At 45.4% G+C, this 10,103-nt stretch overlaps 1 long non-coding RNA gene across 1 annotated transcript; it reads right to left on the minus strand.

The window, feature by feature from the left end:
• Positions 1 to 232: 232 nt before the first annotated feature.
• On the minus strand, positions 233 to 9,153 carry LOC143270465 (uncharacterized). Its single transcript, XR_013047636.1, has 5 exons — positions 7,799 to 9,153; positions 5,929 to 6,313; positions 2,043 to 2,120; positions 1,831 to 1,924; positions 233 to 869 (listed from the first exon to the last, which is right to left on the minus strand). It is a non-coding gene; the product is annotated as an uncharacterized LOC143270465 (long non-coding RNA).
• Positions 9,154 to 10,103: the final 950 nt, after the last annotated feature.

Below are 10,103 nucleotides of genomic sequence, written 5' to 3' on the forward strand. Positions count from 1 at the left end.
ACCCATCCACCTAGGGTTGGTACTGACTTCCATGAGCTGGGCCCTCCAACATCATTTAACAATTTTTAAAAAATGCCTCACACGTGCCCTCAGGCCTATATGATCTGGGTAATTCCTCAACTGAAGTTCTCTTTTTCCAAGTGACTCTACTTTGTGTCAAGTGGACAAAAATTAGGTATCCTAGCAAACAAAACCTAGAAATGATTATATTACTCAGTAATGATATTTAATACATGCATTAAAGCTGCTGCCTTTTTTGGAAGTCTGCCTGGGAAACGGACCTAGAGTTGAAGTGTCAGGAAGAAAGCCTGCATGGGTCACAACAGAGAGTGACAGCCGAATCCTCACACACCTGCACACATGTTACAGACTCTAACACACTGCATTTTATCTAAATGACAGCCCACCCAAACTTCCCATCCCAGTCTTAAGAAATCATAAATATGTTACCTCTACTGACCAGAGGAATGGCGCAGTTGTGCTTAAGTGAAAAATCTTGAGACTGGGAAATTATTGGGGGAAAAAATTGGAATCCCACAGTCAATGGTGAGCACTTGTGTACAGATGTATGTACGAAGGTATGTGTACACATTTACCTGTGTGCAGTTTTGTCACATATGTGGATTTATTTAGCCACACTGCAGCCAAGTGAAAAGAATAATTCCCTCAACACAAGGATCCATTATGCTGCCATCCCTCCCCTCCCCCAGGCTCCAGCAACAATGAATCTGCATTCCATCTGTATAATTTTGCCATTTGAAGAACATCATATAAATGGAATCATTCAGTATATAACCTTTTGAGGCTTTTTCTTCCTTCTTGGCACATTTCTCCTGGGACCCACCCCAGATGTTGCATGCATTCTTTTCCTGCCAACAGAAAGACACAGCTTTGTCCTGGGTACAGAGTGGCCCAACCGGGCTGTCTGCTTAGACTGTCTCAGGGCCCACACTGAGACACCTTCGGAGGCTTTGCTGATGAAACTGTTGCCGAGCTCACCGGGGCCCTTGGCGAGGGCAGTGTCCCGCAGCAGTGGGACAGGAGTCCCTGTTCCGGGCAGTTGTCAGCAGGAAGCGGATCTTTGCCCTGAGAGGCTGCGTGCGTGCGTGCGTGCGTGCGTGCATGCGTGAGTGCATGCGTGCGTCCTCCTAATGCTCAAGGTGAACTACCTCTAGCAGCAGGCCCTTCATGCTTGGGAGCCTTTGGCTTTTCATGTCCCAACTGTCCCCAACTCCAGCAAGAGAAAATAATCTCTCTTAAGCATTCGTGTGATTAGACTAGATTACTCTAAATCATACAGGATCATCCTCCCCCATTTTAAGATCCATTTCCTTTACTTGTATTTGAAAAAGAACTTTTAACTGTATAATGCAACATGTTCACGGGTTCCAAGAACTGCAGAATATATAAAATGAGGACATTCATCTACCTACTGTGTTGTGTGTACCAATATCACGTTGCCTGTAGTCTCCTTTTTATTGCCCAGTAATATTCCATGGTGTGTGTATGACATAATTTCTTTAACTACTGAAAGACATTTGCAAATTTTCCAGCTTGGGGATGCTATGAATAAATATGTCATCAATATTCTCATCTGTGAGTTGATGTTTACATTATTTTTTTTGCTGTCTCTGGGGTAAACGTATAGAAGTGGTACTGCTGGGTAGGTTTGGCATGAGAAACGGATGAGCCATTTTCCACACTGGTTGTGCCATGTCCACAGCCACCGGTGGTGTCTGAGGGGCTGTTTCTCTGCAGCCTCTCCTTACAGAGCTGTAGCTACTCCTCTGTTTTAGCCATTTGTGTTATCCCGTTGTGGATTTAACTTACAATGATTCAGTGACTAACCATCACGGCACAGCCATCTCCTCATCTACTGTTTGGTCATTCTCTCTGATGGAGGTCCTGTTTTCATGTGCTGCCACTTTAAAAAAAGATTTATTTGTTTTTATTATATGTATGTACACGCTTTATCTGTATGTATGGATGAGTGTCACATGCATGCTGCATGCCTGGTGCCTTCAAAGGCCAGAAACTCTTACCAGAAAGGCCATCCTGTGATCGTCTGAGAAATCCTATTTCAGAGTCATTTCTTTTTCTGAAGCAGTAGTATGCAAACCCTAAAATAAAGGACATGAGAAGAGACACCAGCTTTTGTGGCTCGAACCTGGTTTGTTGGAAGCTTTTAGCGCTGGAACTCCCCACAGTTGAGACAAGTCTTGTGTCAATGCCTTCCCTCTGTGACTGTTGGACTGTGGGTCTTCAAGAATGTTTCTCCTAGTCCATCAACTGGAGCTCCGGGGTGGAAAGCATGTCGCTGCCCCTGCTGGTTCCTCTTTGGCATATATTCGCATTTCCCAATTTGCAGGGGGCCCACGCTCACCACTCAATAAGAGTTGTCTACAAGCCACTGCAGAATTCCTTTCTCAGGCATTCTGTGGACTTCTGGAAAGAGTTGCTATCTCAAGAACTACTCAGAAAGGGAGTCACAGTTTGCAAGACTTCAATGGCTGTGGCTTCCTCGCCTTTCCCTTTTTCCTTTTTAATAAAAATCTTGTTCACTTCATGACTAAGTTATAAACATAATAGCTAAGTATTTATCTATTTATGATTTTTGTTTGTTTGGCTTTTTGAGACAGGGTGTTGTGCAGGCTGACCTCCATCTTACCCTGTTGCCAAGGAAGATGACCTTGAATCCTGTCCTGTTTTTGAAATTTTATCCATTTGTCTTAGTCACATTTATTACCTATTCCCTCCTTCCAGCTCCTCCCAACCTCCCCAAAGCATCTCTTTCAGATTCATGTTCTTCTGTCTTTTTTTAATAGCCCACTAAGTCCAATTAGTGTTGCCCATATGCACATGTGTGTAACAAGATGTGCAAGACTGTGGGTGGGGAAACCAACCACACTCTTGATGGTACTTGAGGCCTGATTCACAGGAGGCAATTCATGCCTGGTATTGCAAACATAGTCAAAACCCATGGCTAAGAAAGCCATAGGCCCTAGGGGAGAACCTATTGATGTTGCTTTGTTAAACAGTCACATTGTCAAACTGCCTTCTAAGTATTCATGCTTGTATCCTAGGTCTGTGATCTGTGCTGCTCCCAACCTTGGTCAGAGACGTCCTTGGTCCTTACTATGGAGGGTTACTGTTAATGCGGGGATATAGCAGTTCAAATGTTGAGTGGTCAGCCATAAGTGGGACATCTGTATCACCCCACCCAGCCCCCACCCCTGCCCAGGCTCAGGGAACACTGTGGAAGAGAGGGTGAAAAGCATGCATGAGCTGGAGGGTGGGGAGGAGAGGTGGGAACCGTTGGTGCTGACATCTGGACAAGACAGAGCTGCTGCACACGTGAACTCAGAGCAGCTGTGGTCATCCCTACAACTTCAAATGCATCTTTCCCGGCATCCTTCCCTTCGGGGGCCTGGGTCAAAGCCAAATTTGTTCAGTTTAGAGACAAGTGAGTTCTGGAGGCTTTGCTGGTGACACCACCCACCCCCAAGGTCACTGAAGCTCTTAGGCAGATAGTGTCTGAATGGAGAGCCTCTCAGGACAGCGTGTGTGACTGGCACCTCTTTGCTCCTGTCGCCAAAGAAACATTCCCATATGGCACACTGTCTTGGAGAGTGGCTAACTGTATGCCTGGCAGTCTAAGTGGGTGATTGTCCTGTGCTGGCTGCCTCCCTGCACAGGGCATGGGAAAGAAAAGTGAACTAATTCTTGTACATTCTTTCCTGGAAAATCTCTAGTAGTCAGTCTCTCTCTCTCTCCCTCTCCCTCTCCCTCTCCCTCTCCCTCTCTCTCTCCCTCTCCCTCTCCCTCTCCCCCCAGCTGAGGACCAAACCCAGGGCCTTGCACTTGCTAGGCAAGCGCTCTACCACTGAACTAAAACCCCAACCCAGCTTCTCTTTTCAATAACTCAACACAAAGCTTGATGCCAGTTTAAAAAATAATTGGTATGCTCTGAAATGTTAACTTACAAATTTGAAGAATTTGAATTCAAGCACAGAGACGTGAGGCCCTTTTCTAACGGCATGACTAAATTCTGATGCGCTATGCTCTGACAGCTTTCTTTAGCAATTTTTTCTGGTGCTGGCTCCAATTCATCATTGAGCTGACTTTTACCCCAAATGGTACCTCATGAATAATTCATACGTACAAGTGCACAAAGTCCATGAAAAAATTATTATTGCTGCTACTGTCTTGAATAGCGGAGATATTTGTTATCTTAACATTAATTTTTGATGGTTTGCTCCTTGGGTAACAGAAAATAGAGGCAATGAGGGCCAAAAGGGTAGCAAGACCCACCCTCTTGTGCCCCAGTATTCTGAGACAAAGAAACAAGCAGAGAAGAAACTGTGGCACCCAAGGGTGATGGACTCCCCCAAACAAAGGTAAAGCCCAATGAAAGAGATACTCTGACATTAAACAAGATAAATGCTAAATAAATACTGAGTAAGCCAAAGGAACTTGGTGTTTTTATACAGACAGAAAATATGAACTTAAATACTCATAAGTTCTCAGCAGAAAAAAAAAAAAGCAAATCTAAATCATCGTGATTGCCCGTGGGAACTGTGCTTTTCAAAACAAGGTCATTCAACCAGCCCCAAACAGGACACTCATGTCTCACGGGTCTTCACAAGGCTCAGAGATCATTGCAGAAGCTGGAGCTGGGGTGTAGGGGTTCTGGGGATCGGGGAGTGGGTTAGAAAGATTGTAAGAGCCAGAGTCAGTGGAAGGATACAGGGAAGTCGTGTTTTTCACACACAGCAGGGCAGCTGCACACATGAACTCCCAGCAGCTGTGACAGCACACACAAGACCTGTGCAAGCTCAAGCCTATCCAAATCGCAGCGAGGATGGACCGAGGGAGGCAGCAAGTCCCAAAGTCCCACCCCATCTGAGGTGCTATTGGCTGCTGTGGGAGGTAGTGGCACCTTCCTGCAGGAATGAAGAACGTAAGAGGCTGTGTTCCAGGAGATGGTCCTACACCCATGTGCATGCAGGCACCACTCACGGAACTCAGTGGATTCAAAACACAGAGCACAGGAAGTTGGGGGAATAGGGGAAGAATTTTTTCTGGGAGGGAAAGGGGAGTGAATTTTTTCAAAATATCTTTTTTTTTTTTGCGCCTTTCCTGGGACTCACTTAGTAGCCCAGGCTGGCCTCGAACTCACAGAGATCCGCCTGCCTCTGCCTCCCAAGTGCTGGGATTAAAGGCGTGCACCACCACCGCCCGGCTCAAAATATCTTATATGTGTGTATAAAAATGTTAAACAAATGAAAAGGAGGAGAGATACACAAACGTGAGGCCACTCACTTTGAAGGATGAGAGAGCTGACACCAGCCCTCCCTGTCCCCCGCACACAGTTTTGCACTGTGCAGTCTTGGGGACCCTTGGAAAACTCGCTCACTGCAATGCTTCCCTTTTGGCTCCTCTGACCACCCCGTGTCAGAATAGACAGTGGCATCCACAGCTGTTCACCCACTGAGGATTTTCAGAGACTTCAAAGCTTAATGTACGCAACCTAGGACATTTCCCACCATGTAACAAAAGGTGACAGAATTATCAGACCCTACTTCTGGCTGTGCACCTCCTGGGCTTGCTTTCTCTTTTACATAACATTGTTATTAATTCTGAGGATTTCACACAACGCATCTGATCAAATTCACCGCTCTTCTCTCAACTTCGGCTGCCTCTACCTCTCCTTACCGTCATCTTCTCTCTCCCTCTCTTTTAAACCCACCACGTCCAATTTGGGTTGCCCTTGGGTATGGTCTGCCCTGCAGTGTGATTGATATACCAGGGGTTACACCATAAAGAAAATCTGACTCTTCCTCTCCCAGTACTATCAATCACCAGTAGCTCCTCAGCTACTGGTGAGGAGCTTTGTGCCCGATTCCCACCGCATGCTGGGATTTTTACCTGTCTTGAGCTTGCTCAGGTCTTCTGCACGCTGTCCCCGTTGTCCCAGGTTGACGTGTGCAACTGTCCTGCTCCATCCAGAGAACACTTTTCTTGAAGGCACCCGCTGACTTTGGCTGGTCCCTCGAAGATCCCTGCGCCTTGGGGAGAGGGCTGTGATTCAGATGTCACACTTAGGGCTGAGCACCACGCAGTCTCTTAATTCTCTGCATGAAGACCAGTTGCGGATCGCGGTGTTACTTGACAACACCCAGTTGCAGATCGCAGTATTGCCATCTACAGCAGGAGTTAAGATTCCCTGATGAGAGCTGAGATGTCCATACCCACGGGTCTACAGGTTCAGGAGATACAGTCTTTTGGCTCATGTGATTTCAACTGTTGGAGACTGAAGAGAACATAAAATCACCACAATGAAAACAGAGGCCTTTTCAGAGACCTGCATAGCATACTCTCGGAGCTGCTTTTAACGAGCCAGACCTAAAGTGGGTCATGTGGCCATCAGCACTCTGTTTAACGATTAGATAATATGCCTACGTATTTTTTCTGTACAGTGGATACCGGCTCATTTTCAGAGGACAGACTGAGTTCCTGTAGTAGAATATTTCAAGGTGTGTTACTTTTGTTTACCTTGTATTTGTTTAACTCTGTGAAGCTGTGTTGCTGTGCCTGTCTAAAACACCTGATGGTCTAATAAAGAACTGAACGGCCAATAGCAAGGCAGGAGAAAGGATAGGTGGGGCTGGCAGGGTGAGAGAATAGACAGAGGGAGAAATCCGGAAAGAGAGAGCTAAGAGCCAGAGGAGGAGGACTCCAGGGACCAGCCACCTAGCCACACAGCGAGCCACGGAGAAAGAGCAATATTTACAGAAGTAGGAGAACTGGAAAAGCCCAGAGGCAAAAGGTAAAGGGGATAATTTAAGATAAGGAAAGCTGGCTAGAAACTAAGCCAAGCTAAGGCTGGGCATTCATAAGTAAGACTAAGCTTCTGCGTGTGATTTATTTGGGAGCTGCGTGGCGCCCCCCCCCAAAAGAGTAAAATACCATCAACACCAAGTTCCTTCCTTAAAATTTGAGTTTTCAAGCACTACTGTAAAAGCCTTGCTTCAGGGACGAGACAATGAGCGACCAGTTTGCAAAAGTCAAACAAAAGAAACAATTTAGAGATGGTCTCAACTGCTTAATCCCAGACTATCCTCACAGGCGAGGTGGAAAACTCACAAATGTCCCTTCTCTGTGTTTAGTGTTCTCAAAGTTGGGGGGGGGGCAGTATTTTTTTTTCTGTACTTAAAAATGCTAATATCTTATTTAATCAGACCATATAGGACACAACACTGTGAAAACCTGTCTGTACCACTGACACTCTGGGCTCTTCACAGTCTCCCTTCCTAGTTCAGCCTTTCCTTTCCTACACACAGCATCAGCCTGGTGAGATGAGAAACTAAATGTCAGCCCTCATTTTCAACAGAAAAAAAAACAGTGCAGGGAGAAAGCAATTCAGTAGCGAGACCACTGCTTGCTGAAGCAAAGGATGGGAGGGAAGCAGAGGCGATTTTCCAGATACCTGGTGCAAAACAAATTTGTGTCTTGAATATAGAGATAGGTACATTTCCGCTGGTGGTAGTCATAGTCCTTATCTTTGTATACTGACACAGGAATATATTAGATTGAGCACCTTAATTTTATGACTCTGTACTTCGATTACCAGAAATCCTTAAAGCTATTGTGGCCTAGCACCCAATCAGCAGCCCTGGTATCATCTGAATATAATTTCACCCTTCCTGAAATGGGGAGCAAAGGAACAGACAGAGACATGCTTTGTTGGAAAGAGCATTTCGTGGAAAGAATTAAGCACACAGTTGGGAGTTGGCACCTCTGGCTTTCTCTCTGCCGTGGAACTGAGAGGGGACGAAACTCCATAGAGGCAATTTCATACCATGTCAGTGGAGCCTCGGGACACCAGCAAACAAGTGTGTCTGAACATCCCAACTGGTAAACTGTAACCTAGACAAGGAGAACTGAGAAACAATGGGCGTGGTTGGCCTTCTGTGTTAATCAATCAATAGATTAAAGTGAATACAGAGTCAACCACAGAATAAAAGTTAGAAGTAAAGGCATATTATCTTTAGAAGGAGAGTTGTGCCGGGCAATGATTTCCCGGTGGTGACATTAAAATTGACACAAATTCAAAAAACACTAAACTTGGGATTTATCAGAATTAAAATATTTTGGACTTCAAAGGAAATCATCAAGAATATCAGAATTAAAATATTTTGGACTTCAAAGGAAATCATCAAGAATAGTCAACAGGATAAAATAAGCAAATTGTTACATGTCCATAACAATTACATATGTTTTATATATGTACATGTATGTAAGCATATTATAGCTATGTAAAGAACTCCTAAATTCAACAATGAAAGCACAAATAGTCCAATATATAAAGTGACAGAGGATCGTGATGAGAATTTCTCCAGGGAACATATGCAAATGGCTGTGGACATAAGGATGTGAGTGGTGGCCAGGGCCTGGATGGAGGGGTGAGTGAGGCTGACAGTTAATGGACGTGTGGTTTCCTTTCTGGATGAGAACAATTTGAAAATTAGGATGGATAAATGACTCTACCAATGTGCTGAAAGCCACTATATTGTGTGCTTTAAAAACAGTGATATTTGCACATATAAATGATATTAAAGCATATTTCTTTAAAACCTGAATGAAGAATCAGGGGTGGGTAGCTGAAGAGAAAGAGGGGGTGGTCAGATAGCAAATTACACGAGGAAAAGACCAACCGCTCTTCTGATTTCTTTCTGGAGAGCCTGATACGTTACTTAGGAAGACAGCTGGGTTCGTTCTTCTGACCCTGAGGTTTCCTCCAGTGGCTGTTTGCTCGCTCCACTCTGCGGCGCCGTGAGAGGCTCTGCAGAGCAGCTTTTGGAACCTGCTGTGGAGAGCCGTGTGAGGACAGGGCTGTCCTCCTTTGACAACAGCAAAGCTGACTGCCTGTCACTGCCCGTCACTGGTCATTGCAGTGACTGGCCCATGTCACGCCAGCTCCACTGCTTTCCAGGAGTCTCTCCAGTCAGCCTGGAGTGTGAAAAGGACATCGTCACCAGTACTTTCCAGGCTGAGACTCACCCTGATCTTACATTCTTCCTGCATCTTATACTAGAAAGTGTATGTAACACTCCAAAATAAAATTTAAAATGAGCCTGGTGGTGGTGGTGGTGGCGGCGGCGGCGGCGGCGGCGGCGGCGGCGGCGGCGGCGGTGGTGGTGATGCACACCTTTAATCCCAGCACTTGGAAGGTGAAAACAAGTGGATCTCTGTGAGTTCAAGGCCAACCTGGTCTACAAAGTGAATTCTGGGACAGCAAGGGCTACACAGAGAAATCTTGTCTCAAAAACAAAACAAAACAAAACAAAACAAATTAAAATTAAATAAAAGAGTCAATTTGCCACGTTAGTATCAACTTAAGAACATGTATCATTTGAGTGTTTGGGGCGAGGTTTTATTTGCTAAGGCACTTTCTCATGATAGAAAACTTCATTTAGGCTACGTGTCTGAGTTCTAGGAGGTGCTATCTATTTTTGGACTACAGATAGACATTCTCACTTAGCAGGGGGTATTCAGACCAACTTAAGGACATTAATTCACTATCTTGGCAGACCTACTTTACCTACCAGCCTTTTCCTGGGGACAGCAGACTGTGCTTCAAAGGACCATCTGTCTGTAATGTTTGCCATCCTGGTGATTTCCTGGTTGATCCAGGGGTTGTAACCAAGTACATGGGAATCCCTTTCTTCCCAAGCTCTCGTCTGGGCACTGCTGAACGAGCGGCACTGAACGCCTATTTCATGCCTGATCGGTCAACGAAAGCCAAAGTGCAAACTCTTCCGCTGTAGCATGCCCAGGGAACCTGAAATTCCTGTCCTGCGATGACCTTAGAAAGCCAGATCTACACCTCAGTCTCGATGCCCGGTGGCTCCTGGTCTATTAACCAGGTAGATCAACATATGTAGTGTGCACAGGAATTGAGCCTTGCTGAAAGGATCATTCAAAAATGTGTTCTACACTAGGATCCTTGGACAAAGGGAGTGTTTTCACCTCACCCAAAGACCTCTCGTCCCCGGACATGAACAGAAAGGAAATGTCACTGTTTCCTCTTCCATAAGGTG

The sequence above is a fragment of the Peromyscus maniculatus genome, chromosome 23 (genome assembly GCF_049852395.1).
Source record: "Peromyscus maniculatus bairdii isolate BWxNUB_F1_BW_parent chromosome 23, HU_Pman_BW_mat_3.1, whole genome shotgun sequence".
In the NCBI taxonomy this organism is placed as follows: Eukaryota; Metazoa; Chordata; class Mammalia; order Rodentia; family Cricetidae; genus Peromyscus; species Peromyscus maniculatus.